Here is a 19,613-nt window from a genome sequence, read left to right as displayed (position 1 = left end):
TAATGTACAGAGTTTTTTTTTGGTACCTTAAATTGTACCTATTCATCAGGGGCAAAATAGCAGGCTGAAAGAGAATCCTAACATCACAAAAACATTGCATTTAGATGTGGTCATTGAACATAGCTGCTGTCCATTATCTAGCAAATGGCAACTGCAGAGCCCCCAGTAAAGGAGGCCCTAAATCTTTTGCTCCAATCTACAGTGGGTTTTCAACTTGCTAAAATATTCAATCTTGACAGCGATTGATTATCACTACACTGTGGTCCATTCCCATTGGATCAATGCATTTCTTGACAAGCCTTCTTGGCAAGGAAGTTGGTGAAAGGCTGGAGGGATCACAAGCGAGCTCGTTACCTGCTGAGGAAAAATCACACGTGGACCATCAAGCTGCCTTCTCAATCCCTGGAAGCATGTAGATGGGACTAACTGTAACGTCAGTCAGTTGTAATGCTGATTATATGTCATGCTGTTATTTTTAATTTTGCCATCAAAGCTAGAGTCGTCTATTGAACTTGGACCCTGCAGCAGTGATATTTAAAGGGCTCTTGATAGCTTGCAGGTTATTTGGTGTTTAATTTCCAATGGTTCTGTCTGAGTTTTTAGAGGCGTTTGCTGATATGCAGAGTTGAGTAAAGTTTAGAAGTTGACAGGGATTGTGTAGACGGCCTTAGCTTTGACTTTATTTGTTTTGGTCACTTGCCCTAGTCATTGGAGCCCTGGATGCTGTGTGAGACAGAGGTGGAGCAGAGGCAGCATAGAGAGCAACCTGCTCTCAGAGGGAGGAGAGCAGAACTCCCAGCAGGAAGCCTCATCCCACCAGCAGCATTTCTCTTGTCTCCATCTAGGCCAGGAAAAGTGTCTGTGTTATACAAAGGAAATTCTCCCACAATCTTGTGTGTTTTGCTCTCCAAATAAATAAGAACTGCCGATTTGTTGAGCCTTGGTACAAGAATGGAAAGTGCAAGAATAACAAGAGTCTGCTGAAGAAGAAACACTGCCACTTGATCTCAAACTCACAGCCACCAGTCACACTGTGATGACCTGTAACACAGGGATGGTAAGTTGTATAACTGACGGATAATTTGAAATTGCAGCTGTGCTGAGTGATCACACACAGTTCAACAGCTTGTCTTTCCCACCCTCTCCTTCTAAGCTGCCCACTCAATCCCAGGTAACACAGTGTGCTTCCAATTAAACCTGGTCTAGTGTGATTTTTAACCTGGTAACACAGGCTATGCCTCCATGATGGGTCAGGTTGTGGAGGGTACAGAGCACCATGAATAGGATATATGCTGCACTAAGTCCTACAGATCTCCTCCAGAGTGCTCTAAGCAGTGACTTCAGTATTCTGATGCTCTCCATGATGATGCTCGGTGTGGCAGCATAGCTCTCATGATACACATACTGCTCATGTATGGTTCAGTTTGGAGCATGATCCAGGTGTTAAACGAGTAACATTTCCCAGGCAGCTGGAGCCCTGCAGTTTGATGTGATGGCTCAAGTACTGGTACAGAATGGAAGCATGATGAATGTTGCCAGGATAGCAACATTCAGTAGCCTGATGTGTTGAGCAACTGTACATCCAGCAAGTGTTAATCCTTTGTGATTTTCGTACATCTTAGCATTAAAATACAGCATCCATAAAGTCCCATCAGTATGGTCATGGCAACCTGCACCTTGGAGAAGCCACTGTCCTGAAGAAATTCAGGACTAGCGTCATTGTCAAAGCCCTCCCTGCTGTGGGTTGTGGGTCTAGTTATGAGAGATAGCAAAACCTGGGAGAATTTCCTTTGTGTAACACAGACATTGCTCCTAGCCTAGATGGAGACAAGAGAAATGCTCCTGCAAGAATGTAGCTGGATGAAGCTTCCAGCTGGGAGCTCTGCTCCCCACATTCAGGGAACTCTTTGATTGGGTTGTGGTGAAGGAATGGACTGAAAGTAAAGAGTTCATGATTATACCATCTGCAACTTGTACTCAGAATGGGTTTTGGAGTGGACGGGAGAAGTGGGATGTGAGCAGTTGGATTGGCAAGAACATATAGTCATCCTGCAAGATTCTAGCCCATCATTGACATGGCCTAGTTAATGCTGAGGCCATTTCCATAAGATCTGTTGGAGCTTCCATCTCCCACTGAGATCATCACCCTGCACGGATTGAATCTGGAAATTTTCTTGTTGTGTCTTTCTAGATTGTGAAGTCACTCACACTTGTTGAGTTCCTGTTTACTACTGGATTTGACAATTATTTGCGCCTTATTTTAGTACCTCGGTGGACAAGATGGAAAAGTAAGTAGTAGTAAGCATACCAGACATGTAGCCATACGTACACAGAGTGACATTCCGAGCCAAGTCACAGAAAGTAGAAATCACATGATGGGCAAAATTAGGCAAATTGACAAGTATGTTGGCTTTGCAGGTGAAAACCAATAAGAAAAGATAAAGCTTAAACACATGCTGTTGTCATTGTATCAGATCATATCAGGTCTGTCTCGAATTGTGGTGTAAGTCTTGTGTCTGACAGCAGAATATCTCCACCATGATCATTTCAGTCCTTCCTGATCTGAATAAATTGCTCTGCCATTTATTCATTTTTAATTGGGGAATGATTTGTAACCATAACAACGAGGTCTGCTGCAGCACCAGCTCGAACAGAGACATTGACTTGCACTGTGCAGGAACACCTGGAGGATATGATATTTCCTGGCATTACCTTATAAACTTAGTCCCACTCTCACTTCTAATCTAATCACATGTGGGACAACAGGGATTGTGTTGCTGGCACCAGTCTGCCATGTCATCTCCATTGGTACCGATATTTCTTTACAAACCTCAAAGCTGGTCAACTGAAAGAAATAGAAAAGGCAAGAAATTGCTGAGTTTCTGAATATTACTAAACATAACATACTCTGGGCTTTACTGTCAGCCATTTGCAAGTTTAATGCTTCACAAAATAGTAATTTAATAAAACCTAGATGTTATATTCTGTGTAATGCATAGAGTAGTTCTCTTTCTATATGCAATATTATATAATGTATACCATAGTGTTGCATATTATACAAAGTGACCTATAGCAATGTATAGAGGAATATAATGCATAGGATCTGCTATTTACAGGATGTCCCCATTTTAAATTTCCTTTTTTAAGCCATTCCATGTTAATGATGTGGATAACATTACACCTGTATGCAAATATAGCGTCATAGAGTCACAGAGATGTACAGCATGGAAACAGACCCTTCGGTCCAACCCGTCCATGCCGACCAGATATCCCAACCCAATCTAGTCCCACCTGCCAGCACCCAGCCCATATGCCTCCAAACCATAGCTTCAGGCTTTTCATTTTAATGATGTTTCATATTTGGCCAACATTTCACATGCAACATTATCAGCAACCTTCCCAATCCCACTCTCTCCTAGCATACCACCTTCCTCGCCCAATTCAACTTCCTCCCAGCTCACCACCTCCCTCTCCCAATCCCAGTCCCTGCCGGTTTACCACCTCCTTTCCCCAAACCCAGTCCCTCCCAGCTCACCATCTTCCTAACCCAATCCCAGACTTTCCAAGCTCACCACCTCTGTCCCCCATCCCAAAATCTTCCAACTCACTATCACACTCCCCAAATCCTAATACCTCCCAGCTCACCACCGCCCTCCCCAATCCCAGACTCTGCCAGCTCACCACCGCCCTCCCCAATCCCAGACTCTGCCAGCTCACCACCGCTCTCCCCAATCCCAGACTCTGCCAGCTCACCAACGCCCTCCCCCAATCCCAGTCTCTCCCAGCTCACCACCTCCCTCCCCCAATCGCAGACTCTGCCAGCTCACCACCTCCCTCCCCCAATCCCAGACTCTCCAAACTCACCACCTCCCTTGCCCAATCCCAGTCCCTCCCAGCTCACCACCTCCCTCCCCCAATCCCAGACTCTGCCAACTCACCACCTCCCTCCTCTAGATTAGAGTGGTGCTGGAAAAGCACAGCAGGTCGGGCAGCATCCAAGGAGCAGGAAAATTGACGTTTCGGGCAAAAGCCCTTCATCAGGAATAGAGGCAGGGTGCCTACAGGGTGGAGAGATAAATGAGAGGGGAGTGGGAGTGGGGAGAAAGTAGAATAGAGTACAATAGGTGAATGGGGGTGGGGATAGAGGTGATTGATAGGTCAGAGAGGAGGGTGGGGGAAAGTAGCAAAGAGTACAATGGGTGAATGGGAGTGGAGATGAAGGTGATAGGTCAGAGAGGAGGGTGGAGTGTTTAGGTGGAAAGGAAGATAGGCAGGTAGGACAGGTCATGAGGATGGTGCTGAGCTGGAAGGTTGGAACTGGGATGAGATGGGGAAGGGGAAATGAGGAAACTGGTGAAGTCCACCTTGATGCCCTGGGGTTGAAGTGTTACAAGTCGGAAGATGAGGCGTTCTTCCTCCAGGTGTCGGGTGGTGAGGAAGCGGTGGTGGAGGAGGCCCAGGGCCTGCATGTTCTCAGCAGAGTGGGAGGGGGAGTTGAAATATTGGGCCACAGGGCGGTGGGGTTGATTGGTGCGGTTGTCCCAGAGATGTTCCCTAAAGCGGTCTGCTAGGAGGCGACCAGTCTCCCCAATGTTTAGGAGACTGCATCGGAAGCAAAGGATACAATAAATGATATTGGTGGATGTGCAGGTAAAACTTTGATGGATATGGAAGGCTCCTTTGGGGCCTTGGATGGAGGTGAGGGAGGAGGTGTGGGTGCAAATTTTGCAATTCCTGCGGTGCCAGGGGAGGGTGCCAGGACGGGAGGGAGGGTTGTTGGGGGGCGTGGATCTGACCAGTTAGTCACGGAGGGAACGGTCTTTGCGGTAAGCGGAAAGGGGTGGGGAGGGAAATATATCCCTGGTGGTGGGGTCCGTTTGGAGGTGGCGGAAATGTTGTCGGATGATTTGGTTTATGCGAAGGTTGGTAGGGTGGAAGGTGAGCACTGGGGTAATTTGGCCTTGTTATGGTTGGAGGGGTGGGGTCTGAGGGCGGAGGTGCGGGATGTGGACGAGATGCATTGGAGGGCATCTTTAACCATGTGGGAAGGGAAATTGCGATCTCTAAAGAAGGAGGCTATCTGGTGTGTTGAGCAACTGTACATCCAGCAACTGTTAACCCATGTGATTTTCGTACATCTTAGCATTGAAATACCTTCCTCCTCCACTCCCAGTCTCTCCTGGCTCACCATCATCCTCCCCCAATTCCTGTTTCTCCCAATTCATCTCATCCTCCCCCAATCCCAGTCCCTCCAACTCACCACCTCCCTCCCCCATTTCCAGACTCTCCCAGATTACCACCTCCCTCCCTCAGTCCCAGTTCCTCCCAGCTCACCACCTCCCTCTCCCAATCCCTAACCCTCCCAGCTCGTCACTTCCCTGTCTTAACCCCAGACTTTCCCAGCTCAGCACCTCCCTACCCCATCCCAAGCTCTACCAGCTCACTACTTCCCTCTCCCCCAATCCCTGACCTTCCCAACTCACCATCACTTTCTCCCGTTGAGCAACCCTCCTCCGAGAACATCTGCAGACTGGGGAGAGGGAATCAGCCAGTGAAATGACACAGGAGAGAGATGTAAAAGATGAGAGACTTAGTGTGAGAGTTGAGAGCTGTCAAATTGGTCAGTGCTCTTGGAGTGGGAAGGCTAGGCAATGGGAGAGAGATGGAGAGGGGAAGGGTCAAGGAATGGAAGATAGGCAGGGAGCAGGGTGATTGGGAGACAAAGGATTAGGGAATGGAGGGTCATGGTGTGGAACATAGGCAGTGAATGGGAGTAGGATAGTGTGAGATGGATTGGTGGTGGGGTCAGGGAGTTGGATCCCAGAAACAGGGAAAGTAGGGAGCTGGAGAGACAGAGAGAGAGAGATAAATAGAATATGAGGAGCTTTGCAGAGAGGGAGAGAGGCAGGGAGTAGAAGAATCGGGTTGGGAATGCTGGGGACTGGGAGGTTCAGGAATGGGTGGATTGGGAAGGAGGAGTGTTGTGGAATGAGAGAGTGGCAGGGAGCAGAAGGATCAAGGAGTGGGGGAACCGAGAGTAGAAGTGCCAGGAAAGGGAGGGTCAGCAAATAGGAGGGACAGGGAGTGGAAGGGTCAACAAGTTGAGTTTAAGTAGAAAGACTTAGCACAATTCTTTTATATTGTTAAATGTTGTTATTTTATTTCATTCAGAAGTATAAGAGTTTAGGAATACACAGTATTTCAGTTTACGCAGTATAATGTTTTAACTTTTTTTTTAGTCTCAAGGTCCTACTTGCTGCAGCTTCAATTTTTACTTGGATGGGAATTTCTAATTTTCTTCAATTCTGAAAAAGAGTCATGCCTGACACAAAACATTAACTCTGTTTTCTTCCACAGATGCTGCCAGACCTGCTGAGTTTCTCTAGCATTCTCTGTACTTGTTTCTAATTTTCCCAAGACTGTTTCATTTAACACTGCATTTTTCAGGAATGCAATGATAACAGTAAGCAAGGGATTATCACACTGGCAATGTATGACAAGTTAAAGTCTTGGGATCTTGTAATTGAGTCGCAGAATAGTTACAGCTATGATTGCAGCTTTGCAGATGTTACCTTTCAGTGAATTATGATCAAGAATCAGTTGAGAAACTAGCACATTGTCCATTCATTCAAAAAAACGTTCATGCACCAAAAACAAATCTGATTTAGTTTTTATGCATAAAGAGCCATAATTGTATATAACAATATGCATAAAAATAATGGACTGGAGTGGTTGCAGTAGAAATCATTCTGCCCCGAGAGTTTCAGTGATAATAAACCACTTGAGTTTTAGCAAGTCCTTGCAATCATTGAATAAGATTGTTTCTCTGAATCATTTCAGACCCACTCTATTGATGACTCAAATAACCAAGGAGTGCCTTGGGCTTGTTTATCCTTTTAACACATTAATGTTAAACAAACATTACAGGGATAAAAAGCTTTTCCTCTTCACCTGTTGGCAGTATTACTCTCCACAGTACATGTACTTCAAGTCATTTATAAAATATTAATTATCATTTGTTTCTCCAAGATTTTCATCCAAATAATGTACCTTCATGGTTTTATGCTTGAAGACTCACAATAGAATCTGGTTCCATAGTTGCTGATAGTTTTGTGCTATCTCACACAAAAGCCACATTTTGCGTGTAAGCCTGAGTAAGTACTGTTCTTAGTTATTTATCTGTGGGGAGGAAAAGGGTACAAAAGATCACAAAGAACTAAGTCCAATCCAATTTACACCAGACTTTTGAATCAAATTTTCCAACTGGGATCACTGGACAGTGATAGTGAAAGGGAAATACAGCTAATAATTTTTAGTCCTTTACCCAGCTCCTGATGCTGAGCTAAATTACAGTCTCCAAATTCTAGCCCAGATGAAATGTCAATTTAACACTTTTAACAAATTATATTCAGCAACCTTCCTATTTTATATGACTCAGTTCTGAGTTGTTAGGGAGCATCATTCAAAAGTAATCTTAAATGGAAATAACAAACCACAGAGACCAAGAGAAAAGAATTACAAACTCAAATGTGTGACTGGGAAAAAATTTGCAACATATTTGATTTACAAAAACCGCTTATTTGAGCAGTTGCTTTAGGCCATGGCAATACAATTGTTAGAACTTAATAAATAATATACAAGATGAAAAGATGATAGAATGTAGTAGACATGAGTCACAGTGTAAAAATGCCCATTTTTTTGCTCTGAAAGCGCTCTTTGTTGCAACAAAAAACAACATTTTTGTGTGTTTGCTCTTTTACATTACATCCCATCATTCCAGGGATGTGGCTAATTAGGATTTGAATGATTTCCATTATTCTTGTGTCCTCCTTGTAACATGCCAGATACAGTCCAGAAATGGCCACAAACACGCCTCAGTGTTAGGTAAAAAGAAGGCTATGGGACACATCTGTTTAAAGGGTTAATGTCATTCACACCCACTCAAGGTTGATTCATTGGACAATGGACCTTCTGTGGTCTATTCTGGGCCAGCTGTGTTGAATTGTCTAAGTTTGAATCCTTTGTACAATGCAGTAGAAAAAGTAGTAAAAGTCAGTCTTTGTGAATCTTTCCAAAAGACTATTTTACAAAAGACTCAAATGTAACTATTAGGACGTTTGAGTTTCAACTGGACCGATGAAAGTTTGTTTAAGTCCAAGAGAATTCTTTCAAGTTTTGTGTCGACAAACAGCTGGATCATAAATACAAACAGCCAAGTCAACCCTTTCGTAGTTTGAGCTGCTATAACTCCACATTTGAATTTAGTAATTATTCACACGACAGTTGGAAATTTCTCTAAATTTTAAGCACCTTTGATCACATACCTTTAGTCCATGTAAATATTTCCTTTATAGTTCAGTGAGTAAAAGTATCATAAATGCTATGAATTTGACATCCACTTCCAATATCAGGTGCTCTCAGTTGAGGCAGTGGTGATGTATGACATTTTTACTCTGTTTCTTTAAACTGGTAAAAGAAAAGCTGTTCATGATCACAAATCATTGGAATTGTGTGAATGTCTGTGGATGAGAACAACTTTGGATTTAGCTGCAATGCCTCAAGTAGTCAATGATACTCTATCTGCCCTCATATAGCATGTGCATTGTCAGCCGTACTATGGCCTAACACAATTTTGTGGATCTGAATTCCACTCATCACCCTATGTTGGGTACGAAATAGGGTGATGCTGCCAATATGCCTTGGTGTGGACAACTTGCATAGTTCAAGTCCACTTCCACCCAAGGGGTCATGATGCAAGATCCACCACTTCAAGATGTACCGGAAAGAATACTCTGCCCTCGATGTCCTCTGACCTCTGAGCAGAGAGCCCTCTGTAGCACCAGTCAGAGAGTGAGCTGGTGCAATAGCTGTAAAGCAACATATGCAGCTGACTATCTAAAGCCTGTCACAGGCCCTATTTGAAGAAGGGGGTATTGTTCACTGCCTGTTTCAGTTCCTCTGAATGTTTAGCACACTCAGGATAGATGGACCTCTACTCCTCTTCTTCTACAGGAAACATGGGAGGGGGCAACATTAAATCTTTATATTATCTTGACATTTTAGTTGGGCTAAACAGATTTTTTAAAATCTGTAGACCTTTTGAAAACATTTAGTCTTTTAAAAATTGTGATTACTTGAAGGGCTTAAATTTTGCAACTTTTCAGGAAAAAAATTATTTTATAATTTCAACATTTCAGGAAACTGTGTGCAACTTTAGTTTATGTCAATTTTGATCCGCTTTTTCTGCCTTTAATAGATTTATTTTGTTCCAAACTATAGCGTGACAATCTATCATTATATCACTTGCATGACTCACAAAAGTGATGAAATCTTTTAAAAAAAGGTACGGTTACCGTAGTCCTATCAGACCCATAGGGTGACTCTCTCATTAGTGGTTTAACTTGAGGGTCACCATGTCTCAGGTGAGGAGAGAGATTGAGAAAGTGGGGTTGTTGTGGTAACCTCAGCTGGTATGGGAATTGAACCCATGCTATCGGTGTTACATTGCATTACAAACCAACTATCCAACAAAATGAGTTAACCAAGGTTAAGACTGAAAGCTATTTGCAGGGGCATTTTGTCTATAGTACAATAATGGAGACTCAAGGATGATTATAACTGGATTACTCACATTTGTAAATATAAAGCCAAATAATTGCTCACCCAAAATGTGGTAAAAAGCTAGCCAATAATTTGAGCAATAATCATTTGAAAATAAATCAAAATGGTAAATTTTAGTTTGACAAATGGACTATTATACCTCCTCAATCTGAACTTCAGAAGATTACCTTCCTGGAATTTGATATTTCTATTCTTTATGAAAGACACTATATCCTACCTGAATGAGATTGGCATTTGTGCTGTGCTCTTTGATACCAGCCGGTTCAAGCCCCTGCAGAAATCTGGGTGACCACCCATCCCACTGATGTGGGCATCACTGAGTAGCATTTATTAAGCATTCCTAGTTGCCCTGAATGAATTTCTAAGTCACTTCCATGAAGTTTATTCACGAACCAATTGCATGTCATAACATTCCAATAGCTTCACGCTGACTTTTACTCACATCAGCTTTTTTTATTTCCAGCTTCTTCCAGTTCTGCCATGGTGGAATTTGAAATCACACTCTCTGGATTACTCATCCAGATTCCTATATTTTGGGTCCTTGTTACATTATCTTAATGTAACATATCCTATACATCCAAGAGGAAGATTGAGGAAATAACTTATCTCCCAAATAAAAGAATCATTGAAAAGCAATGTTAAGTTTGTCACGGATATTCATTTGTCTGTTTTCCAAACAGGAAGCAGGTCCAGTTGCAAGCGTTAGTAATTTTTACTCTAACAATTAACAGGATAGTTTTATTGCATGTATGTTCAGTTGCTAGCGAATCATGTTAGATATCTCACTTTATGGTTGAGGTTGTGTGATTGTAAATGATTTCAGTCTAGTTTTGTTGTATCCCTGATGTGAACAGATGGTAAGAAGAGAAATGGAGTTTCCTTAGATTCAGAATTTTTTGAATGATGTTCCACTGCAACTTTTCCCTCCATTTCTGCATTGTGTTTAGTTGTTTCAGATTAAATGTTTCAGGACCCAGTTGCTCTCCAGTATCAAATGTTAATGCCTGGTGGATAGACTTGAATAATGTCTGTGTTAGAAATCTGGACTTTTTAAGACTGTTATGTTTGAAACTGTCTCCTTTTATTCAAGGTAAAAAATAAAGTAATTTAGAAAGAGGAATGAGACCTTCCATGAAATCTGGCCAGAGACAAACCCATGTGACCTGGCTGCCATGGAAACAGAGGTGTAGTTCAAAAATTAAAAATAAGGTCTGGATTTAACATTTGGACAGAAAGGAAGATGAAGCTTCTTCTCTGTGCCCAGACCCACAGAATTTCAGAGATTGTCAGATTGATAATTGTGACGAAGGACACCCACAAAGTGTGCTAATACATGAAGCAAAGCAAAAGGATTGTTTTTGGTTTACCACTCAGCTGAGTGCAGACTCTCAGCTTAAAGAAACGAGGCCTGTGGAGAGTTAAAGACAAAAAAATCACCAAGGTGTCTTGCTACTGGAAGTCCATATGAGTATGCCAGAAGATTGAGTGAAGGGGACATTGTTTGAAAAAAAACTAAGTGATTCAATTTGGTGGACAGAGAAAATATCCTGTACAAACTGGAAGGGACTCAGAACTTTAAACCCAAGACTATATTTCTGCTGAGAGTAGAATTTAAGTTTAGTGTGGGGTTTTCATTTTTGTGAAAAAAATTAATAAATAATACCTGTTCTGCAGCTGAGTGTATTAGTTGCTACGAAGTAATGTTTAATCAATGTAGATTGTAACATATTTGGTACAGGAAAAGTCTTAAAATATGAAATCTTGTTGTCTGGTTCTTTCTGTTACATTATTGGGACATTAATATCTCTTTTTTAAAAGAATTATTGATCTCATAAGAAATTGAAGCAGGCTATTCCTCACTCTGGGATATCAGTACCAAAGTTGATCAATTCCTCACCAGATGTCTGCACACACAAATCGCCAAAACATGCACATCTACCATTAAGCATGAAGATAATAGTGGTTACAGGTGGAAACCTTGGATAATTTTGACCCTTCCATAGCATCAGGACTTCAAGAACGACTGTGGATAGCAACAGCCATGACACAAAAGCAACTTAACTTTAACTTGCCTCCATGAATGAAGAATGGCACAAAAAAGTTGCCTTCCATAGGAAGATCATTCACTGAGTGTGTGGTTCTCACAATTACTATAATATGTCTGTTGTTGACGGTGCGAAATGACAAGGAATAAAAGAGGACTGATAAAGCGTTGATCTCTCAGACCCACTGGCCCATTAGCCTCATTCCTGATGAAGGGCTTATGCCCAAAACATGGTTGACCCGCTTTGCCTTTCCAACACCACACTCTCGACACTGAAAAAGCAGTCAGACTCAGGTCGAAAAATTTTAGTTCTGCTGGCCAGACATGGCAATGAAAATAGGCTGAATGACTCAGCCATCAATATCCCACCTGGTTCTTACCATTTTCAATTTAACCTATTGGCTAATACATGACCTGCTGTGGAATAAACCCAATGATGGCTCAGTGCCTCTTTCAAGAGAAAAGAGAAAAAAAACCGGGGGGGAAATAAATACTTAAATTTGTTTTTCTAAAATGTTCCATTTGATAAAAATTTCAGTACAGAAGAAAGACATTTTAAATCTACAACTAAACCATAAAGTTTTACAGGCACGAATGGTCTGTGATTACTAATGAAGGTTTCAACTCTGTGCTGCATCTAAATATGTCAAGACTAATGGTGCTGTTGATCTTGATGTGCTGTAAGTATTTGAAGATCTATAAACAAATTAGTTAATGGGTAAGCAACACTACATCTTGCCACTGCAGATGTTTGTGTGCCGAGTCTCAGATGCATTTCAAAGAGATTTCATGATCTGTAATGTTGTTGTCATTAAGGGTTTGGTGCTCTCCGCTGGGAGAGGCAATAGGCAGCAAACAGAGCCAAGCATGCTGTGTAAAGGAATGATTAGAAATGGGTTTGTTACTGGTAATAAGAGAATTAGATTATGTAAACTGTAATTAGCCTCATGCTAAACAGCCAAACTCTCTCAGTTCATGACAGTAGTTTTTAATATACTGCAGTTATTTTTTCATTCAGCATTTAACACATTTAATTGCTCATTTTCTCAAGCAGGAAGCCCAGATGAGATCAAAATTATGTGGTTTCATTGTGCAGGTGGGAGAAGTATTTGGAGTGACACAAAGGGTGAAAATCCCACTGAACCTCATCATTGTGCCACTTGCACATCACACCATTGTGGGAACAACGAATAGAAAGCTCTTTTTCTTTCCCATAAAAAAAGTGCTTGACCCTTTTATTCTAGAAGATGGTGGCACTTCAAGCAGATTATTTGCATATTCTTTGCAAATCACTCAGTTTAATTGTAAAAGTGGGTCCGCTTAGCTAGCCAAAAGGCTTTAAATGTTAAAAAGATCTGTTCATTTTCACCATGTCTGGGAATTGTTTTTATTTTGGATTTCTGCAATCTTTGAGGATTATTCACTGCCCCTCAGGTTGAAACATTCAACGCTTGCTTGCAACAGAACTGAGAATGATAGGATGTGTTATCTGGAGAAAGAAATGGTCATTAAAGGGTTAAAGAGCAAGCAGCGTACAAAGGAGAAGACATGCACTTGATGGACACTAGCTCATAGATCCCTGATGTCTCAAAATATTAGGTTTCTCTTCCAATAATGTTGGAAATATTGCTTACTGTCACGACTAATTTCCACAGCAGTGTGTGTTGATTGTGGGTGACACGGTCACAGCAGAGTGCCTGTGTTAGTTTCCACACGCCGTCAAATCTACTACACATGCAGGGTGAAGGGAAAAAGAACTGTGATACCAAACTTTGCAGTGGCTAATAGATTGTGACAAGAGAGAAGGAAACCTTTGTTTTAATTTGAAAAACAAGAAAAACCAAATAGCAAAACTTCAGTACGTGCCTAACTTTGTGAAGTCAAGTGAAAAACATTTAGCACCCCTCCCCTGTATCAATTCTTGGCTGGGATCAAGGGAAAGAGAAGATATTTGCAGATGTGGAGGAAGACATGAAAAACATTTTTTGAATAAAAAGCCTGAATTATTCCTCTTGAGTTCACTAAGTTTCACAGGCATTTATACACACCCATTGTCCTACCACAAGAACAAATCTCTCTTTCTTCAATGGGCGATAAGCAAGCCAGCATTTCTCATAATTAAATCTATACATTTCGGCCAGTCCATTTATGACTGGGAAATTCTTTTGTGCTGACAATCCAACAATGGCAACATTGATTTTAGAATCGAAGAATTTTGGTGCGTTGAACAAACTGGGGAGAAAACAAGGAAAATTGTCTGTGCTACAGTGACAACAGTGTGCTTACACAAACTTGCCTTTTCTCACCACTTTTGCATAGTGACAGATTGACTTGACTCATTCAAACAACGTTATTAAATGCAATCCATCAAGCAGTTACTTTAATAGAATGCTCATTGCTGACAAAAGTTATGTCATCTTCCGTTCAGTAAAATTTGGCGCAGATAATTCCCTCTGTTGTATCTCTACAATCAAAGCCTTGTTTATGAAGTCACATTTATGAAGTGAAAGTACTTTTTGAGACTGATAGGACATTGATGTTCGGCTTGCCAAAGGCAGTGGTCATCATGAAAAGTCACGACCTCCCCCATTTTGCCACATAGCAACTAATTGAAACGATACAAATTACTGCAATTCTTTGTATGCCAATTTAGCTGCTGGTTGTGGTCAAAGGTCAAATGATTCCTATTCATGAGATAGTGTTTGAAGTTGCTGGTGCCACAGCGAGCAGCCCAGAGTGGACCCTCTGACTCCTCTGGACACTACCCCATACTGGGGAAAGGAGTACAGTAAATGACAGTAGCACAAAGACCTAGCAGACAACCCCTCATCAAGCACATCAAAAGCTCCCTTCTTGTCAGTTTGTGCTTGTCGCCAGCACAGGACATGGTTTTCCAGATGGAGGGTAAACGTTTAATTCAGCGGAACTCTTTAGGAAACGAAATGAAGAAAATGTCAGCAGTTTGATTTTTCTCAAATGCTGCATCAACTAGAAGTTTTGAAAGAATTTGTAGTCAAACACACCTACAAACCCTTTTATCTTGCATTTAGGTTTAGCTTCCTTTTACCCACTAATATTCCTCATTTTCTCCTAAAGGTAGTCACTTGTATTAAATGTAGTTCAATAAATTATACATTGTGTCCTTCTGTACCTTGCAAAATAGCCATTCTGTACAAGTGTCTTTAGAAATTAGGTGCAGAGCTGCAGAGGCAACGTGTTACTATTCACTCGTGACATCTGAACATACAAGAATAAAAATTACTGATTAGCAGTCAATTAGAGGAACCCTGGCAAGTGTTTCTTCCCCAAACCTGAGGCACTGAAGCTAACTACAGCACAGTACTAATCTATTGTCCCTGATGGGGACCAGTTATATCTGTGACTGCATCTGGTCCAAATGACTCACTGAGTGAAATGCGTTTGAGTGATGTCAGCTAAGTGAGATTGTGGCAGAAGCGGACAGGACATCCAGCGAGGCCCATCTCAACATTGGGAGCATTTTGCTCCAGGTTTATGTTTTTTCAAGTGTTGAGACAAGTTTTTCACAAGGCAGTAGTGAGTTGTCAATTAAAAGCAATTTCAACTTGTTAAATGCCTTGTTAGTGACACAACTTGCCTCAATTGTATTCAGCTTTCTATCTTACCAAATGTGTAATTTGGAAGGAGCGATGTCTCAGTGTGAAAATTAGAACAAGTATCTGGTTCCTTCAGCTCACCACTTACTCTGGAGATCCTCCATGTTTTTAGGGCCAAACATCACTTGAGGGCATAATCCATAGAGATCAGGCAAATGCACCCTTTGTCCATGGATATTGGCATCTGGCATGTGTCAACCCCTCAACACCATCATGGCACCTCGCTGATTAACTTGCAGACCTGCATTGAAGGGAGCACCACCAACCAGCATTGAACGGCTGCACAGGGATCATTTGTGCACTCGGACAGGCACCCCACTCATAGATTGGACCAGCCAACATCTCAGGGTTGCTTACTGAATCTCTTAATACCCATTTTCCTAGCTTCCACAGGCTCACAACATCCAGGCCTTGCTTTACCGGTCAGAGCAAATGCATGACCAGGCAGCTTGTTTTGTTGCTCAGCAGTGCTCAGTCTTGTGAGAGGGGGTGAGGGAGTGAGGGGAAGTGGACATCTTGCTGTGTGACAGTATGTGCCCTCAGTCCCACCCTGTATGGTTTACCAGTCTGTTTCCAGCTTCTTTGGTAAACACATGGCCTGAGCAGCAAGCATGCAGTCAGAGCTCACAAGCTGAGGCACTGCTCCTGACCAAGGTTCAGGGAGGCCTTTGTCAGTCAGGGGGTCCCAGCTCAATAAGTCAGGAGGGTCTTTGTCTCTGCAGTCCAGGGAGTGAGTCAGGGTTAATTCTGTGCCTCCATAGCAGCCATCCCGGGGTGGAGGTGAGGTCGGGGGTAGGGGCACAGGGCTAACATGATCAGGGATGTGAGGGCTTTTAAAATGAAACAACATTACACACAGTGCACTGTATAGGAAAAAGTACTGCAGGGTCTGCCCAAACATAGACCTGGATGCCCCCATAGCTAAAAAGAAAATTAGTGGGAATGCTACTCAGGATGCCGAGACAATATAGGAGGCTCATAGTCTTTCACCTTCAATGGAATTTCCTCCATATGACTGAGCTGCCAAACGAGGATGACCTCAGACATAACCACCAAATGCTGATATCTGCTGGAACACATTAGGTGCAAGGCAATATAGACTGCACACATGTATCATTGATAACACCACATCATAAACCTCATTATTAGGAAATCATTACATTTAGTCATCATTTTACTTCTCTGTGATCATCGATGAAGTCTGCGCCCATTATGCTTCAAACTCCCCTGCTACCTATCTTGTTTATAACTCTCAGGTTCCAGCTTCAATCCAAGGACTACGTGCTTTCAAAGATGGCTGCTTTAATTCCAGGGCGATATGCCTACAAAGATGGCTGCTGGTTCTGTTACATAACTCCCTGGTTAAGACCGAATATAGATAAAATGCAAAGTAAACAGACTTTGTATAAGTCTGTGATACTACGGTAATATAAAAAGTTAGTGCTGTTAATAAACTTCAAGACATCTGTCTCAACAACAACCAGATCTTTGTGGTATATGTTAAATGAACTAACATACAGGGCAGCCATATTGTAATGGCATTGGTGTTTAGCCCAGGACATTATGACATGATGGCAACAAGTGAGCACTCAAAACTAATGATAACAGCTAATTAGTGGCAGCTAGTTAGCACTAATAGCTGAAAAGGGGATAGCAATAGGAACAGCTGTAAAGACTTCTTTTTCCTAATAGTCATTTTTCATCTACCTGAGTTCAGAGCTGAAATTAATAACCAAGACTAAAGAGCTACAACCTGCAGAAGAAACAGTTGTGAGCCCACTCTCTCTGTTTGTAGCAAAATGATCATCAACAGAACTTTTAAGGTGCTGAAAGATAGTTCCAAATTACTAAAGTAGAACAGTTCTCAAGTAGAAAACAGGGAGAGAACACTGAAAAGAACTATATTCTGTATGAGAAACGCTCCAGATGTGGTTGATCCTGCCATCTTATTTTTACCTTTGGAAACAATGCAAAAATAATTAAAAGGCATGTATGATTTCACCATTCCTTTTTAGGGTGTGAATACCATATACAGGCATTAGACCACTACTTTTAAACCTACAGCATCAATAAAAGAGTAAAACAGAAGAGAAGCTCACAACAAGTGAGAAAGACGAATTAAGAGTAACTCTACAACACAGACTTTTATACATGCGTTTTAAAAAAGCATGATAAAGATGAAAATCAAACTTCTAAGCATCGATTAGCACTTCATTGACATTCTGCCAGAATTTCAGTTATTTAAAGCAAAAATCTATCTTTTCTCTTTGGATCAATAGATAGTTGATTAAGAGACAGGCAGTGAAACTACTTATTGTTTATTGACACAGAGGATTCAGAAGAGTAAAATTCTCAGGTATTTCGAATGATAACCACAAAGATCCTAACAAAACTTTCCAAATTTTGGAAGGCCTGCTTAATGTTTGAGACAACTTCAGAATGCATAGGCTTGGAATGATGTCACCCTTACAACAATTGACCAACTGTAGATTAGTCATAGAGAGTCATAGAGATGTACAGCATGGAAACAGACCCTTCAGTCCAACTCATCCATGCCAACCAGATATCCCAACCCAATGTAGTCCCACCTGCCAGCACCAGGCCCATATCCCTCCAAACTCTTCCTATTCATATACCCATCCAGATGCCTTTTAAATGTTGCACTTGTACTGGCCTCCATCATTTCCTCTGTCAGCTCCTTCCATACACGTACCACCCTCTGAGTGAAAACGTTGCCTCTTCGGTCTCTTTTATATATTTCCTCTCTCACCCTAAACCTATGCCCCCTAGTTCTGGACTCCCCCACCCCAGGGAAACGACCTTGTCTATTTATCCTATCATGTCCCTCATGATTTTGTATACCTCTATAAGGTCACCCCTCAGCCTCCAATGCTCCAGGGAAAACAGCCCTAGCCTATTCAACCTCTCCCTCCCTATAGCTCAAATCCTCTAACCCTGGCAACATCCTTGTAAATCTTTTTTGAACCCTTTCAAGTTTCACAACATCTTTCCGATAGGAAGGAGACCAGAATTGCACGCAATATTCCAACAGTAGCCTAACCAATGTCCTGTACAGCCGCAACATGACCTCCCAACTCCTGTACTCAATATTCAGACCAATAAAGGAAAGCATACCAAATGCCTTCTTCACTATCCTATCTACCTGCAACTCCACTTTCAAGTTAGTTTTGAAGCAAATCTGATTTTACTGAAACTAACTTAGATATAAGCTGGGACTGGTGATTGTTCTACACCCATTAAAGCCAAAAGTCATTTCCAGACAAACCTAAAGAATTTGCTATAAACACATTATTGGAATAAGATTGCAAGTTTGGAGTAATCGTAGCAAGTCAGTCATATCTTCAGATACTTGACGTTTGATAATTTGTTGTAACCATCAATAGTTTCACTTAAGCGTTCAAATCTTATATGAGGTATGGCTGTCTCACCACTAAGACTATATTAGCATTTGAATGGCATATACAAACTATTATTAACAAAAGCACAATGTGCTAAAATGTGCAAGAAATCTATTGCTCAATGAAAACCAAGGTGCAGCTCCTCACTCCACAGTAGCATGTGAAAAAGCATCGCCCAAGGAATAATGTCAAGGATGTTTCCAAAGTTCCATTGATAGCAAGCCAATAAAGTCCAAGAAAATTCAGCAAGTTCACAGCAGTAGACCCCAGTCAGATGTTTATCTCCATCCAAATGATATATTCCAATACAGAATGGACAGCATGCACTAAATACCAAGTTTGATAATGGTGTAAGTGAAAAAACATCCCTTTATGCCTCTTACAAGAGATGCACTCAGGAAACTGTCAAAATGTGATGTGGTAACACATGATAAACTTACTGTTTACCACTGATCAGACAGTCCATGCATTGGCACCATCCATCTTTAATATCAATATGGCTCATGAAAGACATTTGAAAACATTTACATTGTTGATAAGCAGGACCTTGTATTAATGATTTGCCAGCATGGACAGATCCACATATTATCCTGAAATACAAAGTAACATTTTGGATGTGGTAACACACTAGTTACAACACCAAAGATTCCAGAATAGAATATCAAGGCTATCCATCACCTGACCAACCTTTACTGAGACTGATTTGATCCTATTAGCAGCTTAAAAGGTGGAGAATTATTACCTCTGAATGATGATGCCCACTCAGCATTGACTGTCCTCAGAAGTGTAGCATTCCACTCAAGAAAAGCTCAAACAGGAGTTGGATTCCATGATATAACACAACACTAGGCGGACATTTGAGCATCACGTTGATGGTGCAGGTGCTTACATTTG

Source organism: Chiloscyllium plagiosum, unplaced genomic scaffold (genome assembly GCF_037043375.1).
Source record: "Chiloscyllium plagiosum isolate Xiang-an unplaced genomic scaffold, Cpla_swu_hap1 HiC_scaffold_9, whole genome shotgun sequence".
Lineage (NCBI taxonomy): Eukaryota > Metazoa > Chordata > Chondrichthyes > Orectolobiformes > Hemiscylliidae > Chiloscyllium > Chiloscyllium plagiosum.
This window is presented reverse-complemented; position numbering follows the sequence as displayed.